This window comes from Athene noctua, chromosome 26 (genome assembly GCF_965140245.1).
Source record: "Athene noctua chromosome 26, bAthNoc1.hap1.1, whole genome shotgun sequence".
Taxonomy (NCBI): Eukaryota; Metazoa; Chordata; class Aves; order Strigiformes; family Strigidae; genus Athene; species Athene noctua.
In genome coordinates this window covers 8,106,778-8,124,037 of record NC_134062.1, presented here as the reverse complement: position 1 = coordinate 8,124,037, position 17,260 = coordinate 8,106,778, and the positions used below count along the sequence as shown (strand labels likewise).

The 17,260-nt window shown below is 44.0% G+C and overlaps 1 protein-coding gene across 4 annotated transcripts in view; it reads right to left on the bottom strand.

Annotated features, from left to right (window-relative positions):
- The window catches only part of PKNOX2 (PBX/knotted 1 homeobox 2), a 96,656-nt gene that overhangs the window by 35,554 nt on the left and 43,842 nt on the right, over positions 1-17,260 (bottom strand). For 2 of the 4 annotated variants that reach the window (XM_074927676.1, XM_074927677.1), the window contains exons 2-4: positions 5,490-5,589; positions 1,118-1,269; positions 705-791 (exon numbers count right to left, since the gene is read on the bottom strand). The gene's annotated coding sequence lies outside the window, so the exon portion shown is untranslated. The remainder of the gene's footprint in view (positions 1-704; positions 792-1,117; positions 1,270-5,489; positions 5,590-17,260) is intronic. The other 2 variants (XM_074927679.1, XM_074927675.1) reach the window with 1 other exon arrangement.

Here is a 17,260-nt window from a genome sequence, read left to right as displayed (position 1 = left end):
CTGGTTTAGGAAGAAATAAGGCACTTTTTCAGGTTATTTGTACTAACTGAAGGCAGCACCTCCATTTTCAGTGACCAAAGATTTCTCTTTGCTCCTTTAGGAGGAAAGTTGCAGCCAACAGGGTTTTATTTTCTTTGTCACCTGCTGAATGCCTACAGTTTTGGCACAGATCAAGCATATTTGTCACTCTGTCAAGCCCTAATTTTAGCGATCAGGGTTGACTGAAGGACTGCGAGACCCTTGGTTTCATGTACATCTTATTTTAAGCTCCATGTTTCAGTTATTTTTAGCTGGTGACCATTTCTCCACTTCCTACTGATGTGCCAAAATTTTGCAGTGATAGCAGCCCATATTTCAGGGTATTTGTACAAAAATATATCTGTGTTTTTCTCCAGGCTGGCCATGGCTTGTAGGGCTCATAACAACATGTTTTCAATACTTGAGCTTTAAAGCAAGATTCCCTTTACAGCCTGATTTCTAAAAAACAAAGGAAAACACAGCAAAAACCCTATAATTCCCCTCTAAATGCTCACTGCATTCAGGAAAGAGGTGATATAATTCAGGTGCATCCAAAAAAGAGCAGAAATTCCCCCAAATAAAGCCCCACTAAGGTCAAGACTCGCCACATCCCACTTGATTACTATATATAATTGTGCAATTAACATATATAATTGCCTATTTAATATAAAGTGAAACAGCCTTACCGTTTGGGGGGTGCTCAGGGAGCCACTGCCCTGCAAGTGTCCTTCCGCTGCCCCAAACCCAAGATTTTCTGGGGGAGGGATCACAATCTGGGAAACCAAAGGATGAAATATTTGAATATTTAGAGAAAATGATGAAACGAGAAGGCAAAATATTAAGCAGAGGATGAAGCTTTCTGCACTAGGGAAGGTCTTTCAGCAGTGTCAGTGAAGCCGTGGTGGGCAAGTCCAATCTTAATGCACTTTTTTTGCAGCATAGTGGGGAAAATAGGAATCAAAGAAAACTTAGGTAGGAATATCCCCTTGGAGGTGAAGGCAGGACTTATGGCTGCGCTAGATCAGACCAGGGTTTTGCCCAGGCAGGTTTGAACATCTCCCAAGGACAAAAAATAAATCAAGAGTTTTAGAGGTCGAACCGAGATGCGTCCGGAAAACGAAGGCGTGCTCGTTGCCAGTCTATCTGCAGAGGATGAAGGGTGACGCAGTCCCGTCCTGTCCTTGTCGGCTCCTGGAGGGTGACAAATCCCCGGCACAGGATCTTACTGAGGGTTAGCGGTACAATCTGGGTCTGAAAAGGAGAAAAAAGGGAAAAAGCAATGAAACAGCATTGCCATTGGCCATGCTCCCATTTCACACTGGCTGTTGCCATCCCCCTGGTTAATTATAATCTTCACTTGACTGTAAAAGTGCCTTTATACTTGGGCTAAGATAGCATGAACTACAGAAAAGCCATTAACTCAAAACCAAGGGAGCTCCCGGCCATTATTTAACGAGGAAAAGTCCACACAGATGGTGGAGACGGTGCTGCATCCACCACAGATCCAACCTTCATGGAGGCTGAGGTCGGGATTTCTAGACCCACCTAAGCAGATCTAGGCTGAGCAAGGATCAGCATAGCCGTGGGGGTGTTTTGTGTTTGACTGAAAAAAAAAAAAAGGAATAAAAGAGAGAAAATCCTCCAGATCTCCAAACGTACATCACCTCTAGCGAGCCCCTCAGATCTCCGTTATATATCTGATAAATGTCCCTAGATATACATCACCTCCAGAACATTACCTCTACGTTAGATGATAAACATCACCCGAGATCTCCGATATATGCCCGATATATCTACCTTGATATATATCACTTGGCAGAGAGCCCCTCAGATCTCCAATATATGTCTGATATATGTCCCTTGATACACATAATCTCTGTCGAGCTCCTCAGATCTTCAGTATACATCTGATATATCTACCTTGATATAAATCACCTCTAGACAGCTCCTCACTGATACACACATCTGAAGTATACATCTCAGGTGTATGTCACCTGCCTAGAGCTCCTCAGTTCTCCACTATATAGCTGATACATCTAGCATGATAAACATCACCTCTAGAGAGCCTCAGATCTCCAATATATATATGATATATGTCCCCTGATACGTATCACCTCTAGAGAGCTCCTCAGATCTTCAATATACATCCAATATATCTACCTTGATATATATAACCTGGTACAGAGCTCCTCAGATTTCTGCTATCTGTCTAGTATACATATATATACCTTGATCTACTGAGCTGCTCAGCTTCAGATGTACACCTGATATATGCACCTCTAGATACACATCACTTCTAGAGAGCTCCTCAGACCCCCAGTATACATCTGACTTATCTACCACGATACACATCACCGCAGATCTCCAAGGCACACACCTGAGTGATGCATCGGTGCTATACGTCACAGGCAGAGAGCTAGGCTCCATGGAGATCTAGGGAGATCCATGAGAACCATTTCCCCTGGTTTTAATTGCGTCCCAAGCCCCTGGCAATAACAACGCTCACATTTATGTGCCCTCACAGCCTGTATCCATCATCACAGCCAGGAGTATGGGTCCAAAAGACAGAGGTATATGGGGAAGCTTGAATAGGAAGTGTCATTTCTGGAAACCTGACGTCACTGAGGCCACTGCCACGGAGGGGTATGGAAGCAGCTGGGTGATTTCAGAGCAAGACGGGGCAGAAACCCCCAAACATGGAAAACTTGGTGAAAGGGTTCAAAGGTCAAGATGCCCCTTGACTTCTTGGGCAAGCGTAGGTCCTGCTGAGAGACCTAATCTTGGTTACGCTAAATGCGCAGAAGGGCCTTGATCCCAAAACTCTTTCACCACAACAGCAGCTGAAATATACTTACAGTTATTTATGATTAGAAATAAAAAAAAACTCGACAGGCTCATGTCTTGGAAAAGCATGCACAGGCTGACGCCAAATACACATCAAGGACCTGGGACCTCATTTGCATTGGATTTGTCCTGACAACATGACGAAAAAGCTCATGTTTTGCAGCAATCCTTCATCCCTGTAAAGACTTTTTTCCATCTCGTGGGAGAGACTTTTGTCATCTGGGCTTGCCGTGTGAACAAAACATGAGGAGTGGAGGAAAAGGAGCAGATAAATAAGGCTCTGCCAGTGATAAAAGAGCTCTGGTAGACTGATTTTCATCCTTGGAGGTGATCACGGCTGAGGTCTTGGATGCTGTATGCATGTAGGACAAAAATAGGGGTTTATGAAGCTTCTGAACAAAAGACGCTGTTTTCATCCCCATCATGAAGAGTACCAAGAGCCAACCCCACTGGGGACATGTCCCTGAACACCCCTGGTAGAGGGAGATGTCATTCTGAGCCAGCACACACTTTTAGCAGCTTCAAAAGGCATCCTTTGAAGTTTAGCGGAGGCCTTTGAAGTCCTCCCAATGCAAAAGGGAATGGAGGAGAGGCCTCCTTCAAGATACTCCACCGCAGGCAATACATGTCCGCCAGACACATGGTGTCCCGGGCACTCAGGGTTGCATGGAGCAGCTGCCTGAGGGTAATAAACGAGACACCATTTATGAAAAGTCATCAATAGCCCCAAATGCCCTGATCAATCCTCCCGAATGCCCTAAATCCCGATCTTCTTGACCTGAAAAACATCCAATGGCAGAGATGGGAACCCAGCATCCTGGGACCTCAGCCTGTACCCAGACTGCAAAAAGCCAAGAACATCCCTCCAATAAAGATTTAATTAAGTGTAAGGGAATGCTAATAAAGCTGACATTTAGAAAAAAAAAAAAAAATCCAGGATTTTTGCAAAAAGTCTAGGATTTTAAAGCAAGAAAGCTTTGTAACCTTGTTTCCAATGTAAGCAAATCATGATGCTTCCAACCTCATCATATCAATTCTGTTTAATTGTGACTATGATTTTTTAATAAATTTAATGTCAGCTACTCTGACTTAAGTAGAAACAGCGAATAGTGAAATCCCTAATAACACTGTTGAGTTTTGCTGAATTATTTGCCCAGAAGCAAGCTGTACTGGCCCCAGACTCTACACCTATGGCACCAACCAAAGAAACCCTGTAAGAGTGAAAAATAGTATAAAGGCAAAGCTCAAACTTCAGTCTAAGGAGCTCCAAGGTGTGACCATGACTATCCAAGCACTTCAGCAACACCCACAGCCATCTGCAATAAGGACCTTTGCAATAAAAACCTTTGATTTGTTGGGGTTTTTTCCCACCATAGTGCAATTTCTGTAGCATCTCCAGCCTCTGAGTAAGGGCTGAGGCTGGATGGAGACAGTCGAAGGTGCAAAGAGCAATATGATATTTTCATCCTTTCACCTTCCCAGACCCACAAGTTTAACCTGGTGATGCACTAACTCCATCCTTGCTCAGAGACAATGAAAAGATTTAAACATGCCCATACACACACAGTATTTCTGTATTTCTGCAAAAGCAAAGCCATTTTGCCATAAAACATGGTCCGAAAGAGATGAGTCCATCGATGGAGGCCCACTGTAGGCGATTTGCATTATCCAAAGGGGGCACGTATGGAAATATCGGACACACCACCCCCCCGGACATGCACATGTGTGCACATCTGGGCCCAGGGAACAAAAGCAGCCTCGCTACGCCGCACCGATAAATAATGGAAAGTCAAAGTGCCCCGCAGAAGCGGCCCCATACTGTTCGGCCTCAGGCGAGACGAAGGAAAACTCGGTACCCATGAGGGCTGGAACAGTGGGATTAATAACACATCAATTTTAATGCAGGGTAGGTTGTGGGGTTTTTTTTTTCCCTTTTCCTTTTTTTTTTTTTTCCTGCTTCACAAACAGTAAAGTGAATGTTTGAGCATCTCGGCGGGGGGTTAATGAGGACTCTGATTAGTTATTCAGATTTGCCGATGCTGCCTCCATCCATCTTCAGATGGGGGAATAACGGGAAAGGGTTTGCAGAAAAAGCTCTTAAAGACGACCTGCTCGGCTTTCGCAGCGCAGGCAGGTTTTGGGGTGTTCACTCTGCAGGGGTCCCCAAAACCAAAAACCCAGTGCCAGCTTTGGAGCAGAAAAGCACATATTCCCATCATTTGGAGGGGATGCAAAAACCTGCTGCATGTTGGGCCACGCCGATTCCTGTAAAGGCTCAAGGGAAAGTATTTGGATTTGTGGATTTTTTTCACGTGAAAAACACATTCTTGGGTGCTTTTAATAAAATTTGCGTGCAAATATAGTCAGAGGTACATGACCAAAAATTATGGATGCAAGGACACACAGATGAACAGATGCATCGCTGTACAGATGCAAGGATGCATGGATCAACAGATACATGGATGCAAGGATGCTCAGAGGCACAAATAGAAGGAGGGATGGACCATCCATAAACCACCACCGGGCTACAAAAATGCAACATCTTCCACTGTTGCAGTATTTTACACAGCATCCCATAAAAGTCTAATAGAGTGCTTTATGTCCTTGCGCAAAAGCAAGGAGCTCACCTCTTTGCTCCTTGGCTCAGAAATGTTTTAAGCAGGTTGAGTCCACCCACTGCTGGTTTATTTTGGGGTTTATTTCCAGATTTAGGCTTTTGTTCTTCACCTGCATTAAAAAAAAAAAAAAAAAAAAAAAAAAAAAACACAACAAAAAAAAGGCAACCTGAGAAAATAGATGGCAGGTATCCGAAATGATGATGCAAAAAGGCTTAAAGGATGGAGCCAGAGCAGCATTTCATGGCACTGAAAAGGGGGGTCATGAAAATAACTAGGCATTATTCTAGGATTCACTTTAGGATTCATTATTTCTTCATCAAGAAGGAATATTTTAAGGATGGACGGGGTGGTGACAGCACTCTCTCAACGATGAATTCATCCCAGTGATGAATGTCAGCACTTTATCTCTAGCTGGCTCTTGCTTTGAGCATCACTCAACTTAGTGTTCAACAGAGGTTTTTTGGGGATAAACTCCCCAGTATTCGTGTTGTTCCCCACAATGCCTGCCAGGATCTCCAAAGAAAGACAAACTGGAGTTATCTGATTTTGCAAATGCTGGGGCTCTCCACCCCAAACAGGCTCTTTTCCCTGGGACCGCCTCCATATGCTTCCTCTCCATTTTAAACGGCGCGTTAATTGTTCTGAATTAACAGCTCCAGCTGGAGGAGCAAACAAGCAATTTGCAACCATAAGATAACACCCAACTTATCTCAAGTGATTTAAGTTGGGGTTTTTTTGAGGGGAAATCTTGCCTTTCTGAGTGCACAGCTCAGAGCTTGGCTAAAATCGCATCACCGAGAGGATTAATGCACCCATTTAGCAGAAGTGGCTATTAGCACACAGCCACAGGAGGAGGTGGGATGGTAGGACAAAAAAGAAAAAAATAAGAAATCTCTGCATTTGGCTTTACTTTAGAGACAGGAGAAATATAATCTGTCATCTTCACTGCTGGGCAACCCAATGATTGCAGTAGGGCTCGTGGATACTTTTTCTACAATACACTTCTTTTTCATATTATATTTACATATTTTTTCAAAATATTCACACTCTTACAAAAAAAAAAATCTTTCAAGCTTTATCCCTTTGCCCCCTTTCATCTCTTTTTCCCTTTTCTTTTTTCAATTGCTGCTAGATAGAGGAGGTGAAAAAGAAAGACCATGACAACTATTTGTTTACAAGTTTGGATCTTCAACATGGATGGATTTTTTTTTTTTTTAATTGTCATTTTCACCACTTCAAATCCTTTCTAATATCCCCAAGCTGTGAGATGTAAGAAGCAAAGCCCATCCCCATCTCCCCACCTCGTCATGCCTGGTTTCAAAAGGAACCAACAGTGCTGGCAGTGAAAAGGACTCTACGGAAATGTTATTTCTCCTGTGGGAATGCATAAATGCTCTGGAAATGCAAGAAAAGCTGTCTATGATTACAACCAAGCGTCTGCTGCCAGATCGAGTGGAAACTTCCCTTGCTACCCCAGCCAAGATTGAGTTGGGAGTCAACATCCATCGACCCTCAACAGCCTTCCAAGAGCATCAAGGCTGGGTCCCATCAGATGACCAGTGCTGTGGATGGAGTCATGGTCCTCCAATAAGGTCTGTTGAAGTTGAGACAGTTCATCTCCATTTTAGAGGGAAAAAGCTGCCCCGAATTGTGGCCTGAAGACACTCAGAAGCGACACAAATGCAACAGTGCAGCCTTCTCTGATGATCAGAGGCACCTCCAAAATACACACTCGACATTGGAGGCTGCTGGGCCCTCGGGGCCAAGCTGTGATACCTGACAACCTCCTGGCTCACATATAAAGTAACAGGAGAAGCGATAAATCACTTTGGCACCCTCCCTGGGCATGACAGCCCTCAATAAAAGACCAAAATTCAAGGGAGGCAGCCTGACACCACACTATTCCCAGCGCACCCTGTTACGCAGATTAATCCTTCCTGATGGAGAATTACAATTAGGGCTCCGTCTTAAGGAGATATCAGCAATCAGATATCTTATCAAATGCCACCTCAATTATTCAAATAATCCCTGGCTCTTAGATTTGGGTGCTGTTTAGGGAAAGCGGTCCCATTAATGTGCTGACACTTCCCCATCACGTCCAACATCCTCAACTTCATGTCTGATTACGGAATTTGCATTCAATTTAATTTTTTCCATCTGGAGTAAATGAATAATCCGAGTACCTACCCCAGCCTTAATTACATTTGTTAAATTAAAAACCCGGGATGTGAGAAATTTAAATGCGTGTAGCTCCGCGGCCAGACAAACCTGCACGTTCAACCTGCCACAGCCCTGCAATCTCCTGCTCCAATTTCTCTTCCTTCCCCACGGCCAGGCATCAAAGAAATTACAACTAAAAAACAAAAAATTCTTTCTAAACGATGAAACAATGGATGATCTTTTGACATTTCCAGCGCTGTTTGCAGGAGAATGAGATAAAATGTAATAAATTCATATACTTCTGTGTGTTTCTTGGCTCCAGCAGCTAAAATTTCCATCTCTTTATGCAGGAGTCCTGGGGAGCAGAAATCCTTGATAATGCCAAACAATTCGACACTTTATTTTCTCTTTACTCCGCACCATGCAAAACACAGGCTTCAAGCTGCCAGCTGCTGGGAGTGAAACCAGATGCCACATCCCTTTTCCATATGGAAACAGAAATCGCCCCGTCTGGGGGCGTGCACGTGCTCCCCTTGGTCGCAGCCCTTGGTGACCCCAGGGTTGCTACCGGCACGCGGCAAAGCCTCTCCCCAAGAGAAAAAAAAAAAAATCATTGCTATGGTGCAATTGTAATATTTTACACTCAACCTGGTTCAGACCAGATCCTGGTACCATCAGCCCCAGAGAACAGCAGGGAAGATTTGCCCCAAGCCACCAAATTCCCTAATTTAAAAATAAAAAGGTAATCAGGGAGGTGCAAATAAAACCACTGAGCTTGACTTTTTTAAAAATAGCTTTGCAGAACCTTGTTAAATTCCTCTTTTTTTTTTGAAAAGCTGAAACTTAAAAGGCTGGAATTAATAGGTCGACTCAAGGTGGTGGCAAGAAGTGTCCAAATAATTAAAGAACAATTAAATATAAATGAAAGATAAAGCTCTTGCCATTTTAGGAGCAATACTCCATATATCATGCGATGGGAGATGTCAAATAAATATATTTGGGTGTTGATCTAGATGTCAGCAACAATGAAAATGTTGAGGAAAGTCTGTTCTTAGCACTCCCAAAGACTCAATTAAATAACTTATGTGTGAGTGAGTGCAATGGTAATAATCCCCCCAGTTTGAGGCTTGCAAGACTGGTAATAAAACATGGCTAAAAATATTCAGGAAAGCCACGCTCGGGTAAAGTGAGACAGGTGAGAGCAGAGCTGAAAATAGCTTTTCCCCTTGCTCCCAGTGTGCTCATAGCTCAGGTGACAATTCTGCACTCCGGGGAAGCTGGATTGGACTCCCCACCCCCAAAAAAAATCCCCTCAGAGGGGTGTAACAGAGCATCCCCCCCAGGCACAGTGGCAGGATTTGGCCATCAGAGAAATCCCTCCAAGCAGGCAGCTTGGATGCTGTCTGATGGACCTTGCAGGTCCTCATCCTTTCTGGCTTTCTTCTGCTTTGTTTTGAGTTAACAGTTATGGTGCCGGAGGAGAAAACATCATGTTTTAGCAATGAGGTCCCCAGTGAGGCTGTTTAAAAATTAATTAGTGCTATGCAACATATTAGCGATGAATAGTAATTTTTAGCTTTTGTACCTATTTCATCGCCTTCTCCCCGTCATTATTCCAGCTTTTCTAGGGTCCTCCCCGCCAACCACGACCTTATACGGAGTGTATCAAAGAAACTGCTGCCCATGTATCCTGGAAACGCCCTATGCAACAGCAAACACACGCCATGACATGTTTTCTGTGGAACTTTTAAGTAAGTTAATGTCATGTTTGCCGAGCTGGCTGGAAGGTAGGAAGGTTCCCATCGTCCCAAAACTGCAGTTGTCTAAGGTATGAGCTAGCTAGACCTCCCATGGCTCTTACGCAGGGGGGTGTTGTGGTATGGAGGAGGCTGTGGGTCCTGGCTTCATCTAGGATGGAGAACGGAGGTCCTCCCTCCATGGGCAGAGATCCTCAATGCGTGGAAATCCCCCAACCCTGAGGATGGAGAACCTTCGAGGATGGAGAGCCCTCATCCCCAAGGATGGAGATCTACCAACTCTAAGGATGAAGACTCCTCCCCAAACCCAAGGAAGAAGATCCCCATAACCCAAAGATGGAGAACCCCCAACTCTGAAGGTGAAGATGTCCCAGCCTCAAGGATGGAGTTCCACAAAACACAAGGATAGAGATCCTCCGAACCCCAAGGATGAAGATCCTCCTAACTCCACAGATGAGAATCCCCCCAGCCTTAAGGATGGGAATCCCTCAACCCCAAAGGTGGAGATGTCCAAAGCCTGAGGAAGGAGACCCCCCAAACGCTGAGGATGGAGATCCTCCCAGCCAAAAGTACAAGGATCCCCCCCGAGGATGTGGGTCCCCAAAACTCAAGGACCCTCACAATCCTGAGGAGATTCCCCTAACTCCAAGGATGGAGATTCCTCAAACTAAGAATGGAGACTTTCCAAGGAGAGATCCCCTCCAGTTTCCCCCAAAAACCAAGGATGAAGACCCCCTCCCCATTCCCCAATCCCAAGAAGAGCATTCACCCCCTCACTGGCTGCATCCTTCACCCCACACTGCACTGGGCAGGACCTGGGCACATCACCCTGGTCTGGTGATGGCCACCCCCTCGATTGCAACCCCAAATGAGCCACCATCCTGTTCCTTCAGGCAGCGAGCAAGGCAGCAGGCACCAAGGAGCCTCAGTGCGTCAGCCGCCTTCAGGTGGATGGCGAAGCTGAGGGGAATTTTCAGGGACATCTGGAATATATTCATTTTACAGCATGTTTCATATCACAGACAGGTACTTTGAAGCAGTTAAGTAGTAGCAGGGCGGCACGTCCCCATGGGTGGGCTGTGGTTTGTGCTTTCAGCTCGAGCTGCCCCAGCATGACAAAGGGGCTGGGGAGATGGAGCTGACGTTTTCCAAACACAGCTTTGTGCCTCTGGGGGCAAATCTAGAAAGAAATTAAAACTCCAAAGGCCCCAAAAAGAAAAAAAAAAAAAAAGGAAGAAAAAGAAACCAACCCCCACATCTAAGTGATGTTGATCCCCACATCATGCTATTAACAGTCCCATCACAAATTGTAAATGACTCAGATAAATTAAATGGCTTAGCAGCTGCGAGGAAAGGCCCTTCTGAAGATTCATTTGTTTCACGGAAAAGAAATTAGTCAGGAATTTAAAATCTTTTCCAGCAGCTTGACACAGACACCCTGCCAAAGCCCACATGTTGCTGCTCGCGCAGCCCCAGGATGCAGCCAGCCCCCGAAAGCAAGAGTCCTCCACCAGCATCTGAAAGCGGGGGGATGCAAGTGCGCACCCGTTAGCACGCCGCTAACGAGGCTGCGCCTCCTCCCAGCAAACCTATTAAAAGCCTCAAGCGATGAAGAGGTCTGAAAACAAGAAAATTTGACCCAAAACACCCTCACAGTGAGGGAAAGCCAGATGCAATAAAAAAAAAAAAAAAGAGGGGAGGGACAGTGATGTGGTGAGGGCTTAGAGCAGGGCAAGAAGCTGGGGGTTGCACCCCTGGATGCAGTGAGCTGCAGCGATTTTCCCCCAAAAGCAGAGAGCCACTGTGATTTACCCCCAGATGTAGTGAGACGCAGTGATTCAGCCCCAGAAGCAGTGAGCGGCAGCGATTCGAGCCCGGGTGCAGTGAGACGCAGTGATTTACACCAGATGCAGTGGGATGCAATGATTTACACCAGATGCAATGGGATGCAATGATTTACACCAGATGCTGTAAGCCACCGTGATTTACCCCACAGTGCAGTGAACCACAGTCATTTACCCCCCAAAGCAGTGCACTGCAGTGATTTAAACCCAGGTTCGGTAAGACGCCGTGATTTACCCCCAAAAGCGGTGAGACACAATGATTTCCCCCAGTTGCAGCACAGCCCAGTGATTTACCCAACGGCTCCCCACAAACCCCAAACCTCCCCACTTTCCCAATGTTTCCAGGTAGGGAAACACCGGGGCCAAGCTACACTCACTGCAGATGCCCTTTCTCCAGTGTTAACCCATGAAATTAATGCATTAAACCTCCCTGTGTTTGGAGGCTTCCCTGGCAAAGACCTGCTCCCCATCCACATCCCTTCTAGCTCATGCAAAATTCAGAGTTTTTTCACCTTCAGACGCTATTTTGCAGGCAGCAGCATCTCAAAACCCCTTTTAGTGGAAGTTCAGAGGTATAAAAGATGCAAAATGCCCCTAAATTATTCACACGGCATTTCAATCGAAGCCCCGCTATGGGATAAAGGGAAGGATCTGGTGACAGAGCCATGACCCTGGGATGTCTCCTCATCTCTGTCTGGATGGAAAAACCCTTTATTTACTGGGGAGAAGAGAATGGGGGAGAGGATAAAATAAAAGGGTTCTTCCCATCCAGAAAGGGCTGGAGAGCGAGGAAATGCAAGGAGCACCCATTTTTCAGGTGCATCCAACCAGAGCAACCCAGCTGCATTTCCCTTTGGCAACACTGAAGTTTCTCAAAACTTTTACAGGCTGGAGGAGCAAAATTGAAGTGGGGCACAGGGAGAGAAATTGCAAACCAAGCAACTCCATCCCAGCAAGAAGGGATTAAAGCAACCAAAAAAGGTGAAAAATGAATAAGAAACTCGGAAGTGATTTTGCATTTCAAATACAGGAGGTTTTCAAAAAGGAAAAACCCTGGAAAATCTTCTCCAGTTTTTCCTCTCTGTTTTATTTCTTTCTGTTTCGCTGAGCATCCAGGTGCTCCTGAGCTGGGATTTCCATTTTCCCGGTTGCTAGTCGGGGCAAAACCCCAAGTGCAAAAAAACCCAAAGCCCTGGAAGTAGGAAACCAAGCCCTGCTCAATCCAAACTCAGCTTGATGCTCACTAATTACCCGGTAATAGTATTTATATGCTGCTGGCACGCTCGGAAATGCAGCTCCTAATAACCGAGGTCCACATCAATATTAATGTCCCGGCTTGACTCTTGATACCCAGGGACCTATGAGAGACAAAGCAGCATCACAGCAAAGTGAAAAAAGGGGCAGAAAATGAATTTTAAAAGTATTTTTCTGAGTTGGGCAGGAAGGGAATGCCTGAGATCAAATGACAGGATTCCCCTTTGGCATGTATCAGCAATAAAAGCAAATATAAATTGTAAGTTCCCATCTCTGGGGCACAAAATCTTCCAGCAGCAGAAAATTTTTCACCATTTGTAAGCCCTTCCCCAAACTTTGAGTTTCCCCACAGGTAAGAGCAGGGTGGAAAAACTCTTCTTTCCTTGTTATGGGAACAGGTTTCTAAAATTTGGGGCTTTCCCCTTACCCAGGTTACTCCGAGATGATTGACTTCAAATATTCATCTCTGCAAACTTCAGTCTGCTTTTTGTTGCTCGTGCAAAACCCCAGGCTTTGGGTTGGCTCAGCAAGAAATGCTGCTTGAAACGACATCCTGAGAAGCATTTTTTTTTTTCCAGTGATGCTTCAATCCTTCTGCAGAGGCAGTACACCCCCCACCCCCCCCACCCCCCAGTTCACCAATACTATATTGCATTCAAATACGCACATGAATATTTGCAGAAACATGGCTATGCAGGGCACGGCACGGGCTGCAAACATGCCCTGGCACCACTCTGTAATTCGATTTAAAACCTCTTTTCTTAATAATTTCTATGCAGAGACACTTGGCACACCGGGAGCATTTAGGTAGAGTTTAAATGAAGTTAATAAACTATTAATAGCCTGCAGTCAGGCTGTGATAGATCTGAGCTGCATGTGCTCTGCGCGCCTCGGTACAAGGTGTTATTACTGATGTCTGTGCTCAGTGCGCATCAGAAAAAATCACGGAGAACTTCCATGAAAAATGCAGTTCCAGGAAGTCCGATGTTTCTCATGGAAAGATGTGTGTTTTCATGACTTTTTCCATCAAAATGAAAGCTGGCAATTTGAGAGTTAGTATGGTTGTGGTGTTTACCCCGTGGAGTGTTGGGTGTGGTGTTAATCTGCACCATTGACCCGTTAATTCATGTTGATTAATATTCAAAGAAAATGAATGGAAGCCATAAAGTTCACATCCAGAAACTCAACATCAGGATGTTCCCAGATCATTGCCTTTTGGTACTTTCATTTCCATAGAAGTTGAGAATTTCCCTATTTTCAGTCAAATGCCAAGGAAGAAAAAGGCAAATTCTGGAAAGATCTTGAAAATGGATGTTCTGCTTCCCCAGCAAACCATGGTTATGAAGCATTTACTGACAAAGATTTATCTGAGCAGTTATTAAACAATGGCAATGAGTAATGCGTTGACCCTTCAGAGAAAAGCCAACCCTCTGTTGATGACTATGCTACGCAGGAGCAGGACTCAAGCCAACTGCCCGAAGACAGCCATAAAAATCAAATGCTGCTATAAAGTGACTTCAGATATTGCAAGAAATCCCCAGAAAGAGACTATTTATAACGTTGTTTGGCAATGTGGGCTCTGCAGTTGTAGCCTTGGCCATCAATTCTGCTCAAACTCAAGATCTTCTAAAGAGTCACTGAGTCACCCAGTAGAAATGGCAATTTTTCATATGGAAATTTTCCCAAAGCTTAAATCACCTCTTTACTAAATATTTCTTAGTTCTGACTTGTGGAAACAGGCCACAAGGTCTATTCCAAGAGGAGCCATCTATGAGAATAAGTCAGAGGGCAGGAACAAGCTTTTCTCAGGAAAAAAAGTGAGGATTTCCACTCAAGGGATGATGATCGGCACCACTGGAGGACCCAAAACCAAACTCTAAGAACTGAGTTTTCTGTCTTTGTTAGGGTGACAGAAGAAGAACCATAAAAAGAAACAAAACCTTCTTCCAACTCCTCCGGCTGCAGATGCTCATCAACTTTTGGCCATTCAGAATCTTCGTTTCTCCAACCAAAACCACATCAACCCACAAGAAGACCCTTCCCCACCTCTTCCAACCATGACAAGTGAAAACCTTGCCTCAATCCTTCATCAGCACCAGACAAAACATTCAAATCATCCTGACTTGCAAATCCCTCCCTGCCTTTCCCCATCCCGATGGTTGCTTTTCCCCAAGGAAACTCCAAGATGCCCAAAACCTGCCCAAAATTACAACCTAGCAAAAAAATAGCCAAAATCAGAAACAGAACCAATTAATTAATTCAGAACTGATGCAAGTCAACACACCACATGATCAATTTGCTGTATGGCCACCTGTGCCAGACATGGCTGGTTTACTGGCGCTTGATGTTGGCCCCCATTTTATTTACCATGAGGTGGGAGCTGCGAGGACTGGGATAAATATGAGTAAAAGGGATTTTGAGGGTCACTGTAGCTTTTCGTCTCTCCATTGAGATTATTGGCTCATCTCCTACACAGCTGCTCCCTGCTGAATAGACGCATCCTACCACCAATGCCGTTGGCCATCAACCAACGTGGGAATAAATGCAAGTTTGGGTTTTTTTTTCAGTTGGTCTGACATATCTGGGGATTTTTTTATTTTGGGAGGAGGAATATGAGGTGATTCACATTCACAATATGCAATTAGATGGGAAAAAACCCTGGTTTTGCTGTCCCATCAGTACTGAAGTGGGCAGCTGGAGGGGGTCCAACATGGTGACCACCATCACACAGAAAAGTGGGTTGGGACTGTCTAAGACCAAAACTGGGGGGGAAATATTTGATTTCTTCAGCAATGAATGCTCCTTTTTCCAAAGCGCTAGTTCAGAATGGAGAAAAACATTAAGTTTTGAAATGCCTCAATGAAATTTAATTTTTGGTTTGAATCAACAGCTTCACTCGGTGCCATTTTAATGCTATTTTATGTTGAAATGTCAATTGGAAACTAACATTTTAAAATGTCAAAACATTTCACGTCTGCAGACGGAGCCGATAGTTTTTTGCTTCCATGTGTCCAAACAGAAAGTGCTTTTGGAATTTTACCGTCAAAAAATGAAGAATGTATATTAAAAAATCAATATTTTGACTTCTTGGAATGAAAACAAAGTTAAAATATAATATTTCCTCCAGAATACAAACAATGTTTTCTGACAAGCTGTAATCACCAAATAGTAATCTGAACCAAATGTTTGCTACCACAGTCTGTTATAGCTACACTGGAAGATAAGAGAAACACTTCTTTTTTTTTTTTTAATTGTAGACTCTCTGAAACCTTTTTTTTTGCCAGTTATTTCCATACTTCCACAGCTTTTCTGTCTTATTATATCCCAACAGGATAAAACTAGGTTGCAGGAAGCCCCTTCCACCATCCAGAACCATTTGCAATGCACTGATTTTCCTCAATAGCAAGGAAAAAGCCTAGAAAAAAAATCGCTTTCTCTGCTCTAGAAGAGACAACATTTGAATTTGGGGGGTTTTTCATGGCATTTTGCATGAAAGCACCTTCTCACACCCATCAGTTTGGGGGACTTTGGGGGGAAATGGCACTGGGAGTTTTTTCCCGCGCTTGCGCTGGCTGCAGGGAGCATGGACACAGGGGGCAGGTTTTTTATCCAATATAAATGTAATTTTCCAGTGATCTCACCTTTTAAATTCCTGCCTTGGCCATACCTTGCTAAAAAAAAAAAAAATTTAAATGGGAAAAAAAAATAAAGCCATCCAGGCTGGTTGCAGTAAAAAAAAAAAAAAAAAGTTTTACTGATTTTTCTGGTTACAGGAGCAGGGTGTACAAATGCAGCATTGCAAAATGGGATGAAAACTGGCAGTTTTGGAGCCATCACTGGGGTGTTAAGCAAGTTTTTTGTCCCGAAGCTTGCACTTCCACCATTCTCAACAGAGCAGCTTGGTCACCCTCCATCACCTTTGCATCTCCCCCAAATTTTTCTTTTTCTCTTTTTTTTTTTTCCTGAGCCTGGGCTACAGCCCCGCGCAGGGAATAAGCACAATTATCTCGTCTCGCCACATTTTTTCAGCCCTGCCTGAGGTTTAATTAAAGCCAAGCGAAAAACACAGAGGAGAAGCGCTCAGTTCCGATATCGCCCCACCGCATGCAGTGGGGAGGGGGGAAAAAAATAGGGGAAAAAAAAAAAAAATAAAAAGGAAAAAAATAAAACCTTTATCATAGACTTTTTAATCTGCAAACCTTCCTGGATACTGCTCTTTTATCACATTTCCTTTAAAAAAAATTATAAATATATATATATATGGGTATGCATGTGCACATGAGTACATGCATATCTATATGTACACTAGGATACACATACACACTCTCTATATAGAAAATATATATATAAGTGTACCCTAATCCCCTGTAATCTCCTTGAATTACACCTAAACCACCCTCCTTGCAGGTGACCTTTCCACAGAATGCTGTTTCTATGCCAACAGCATTGTTTGAGTCAGGCAAGAGAAAAAATACGGCACAATAATCTTTAATTTTTGCTTAATTCGGTATTTTCACCAATGGCCAGGAGCTGCTTGATGCTAGAAACCTCCCCGTCACAGGAAAAAAAATCAATATTAAAAACCTATTTATATATAGGGTTTGAATATTAGAGAGTGAGTGCAATAACCTTGACCCAATTTGGATTTTGCCTAAACTTCTGGCATGGTTTTGGGGTGAAATTCCCCTCGTTTTGAGGTTTAGGAGCAAAATCCTTTAGTTGTAAGATCCTTTTCACCTTAAAATCTGCATTTCTATCTCCTGCC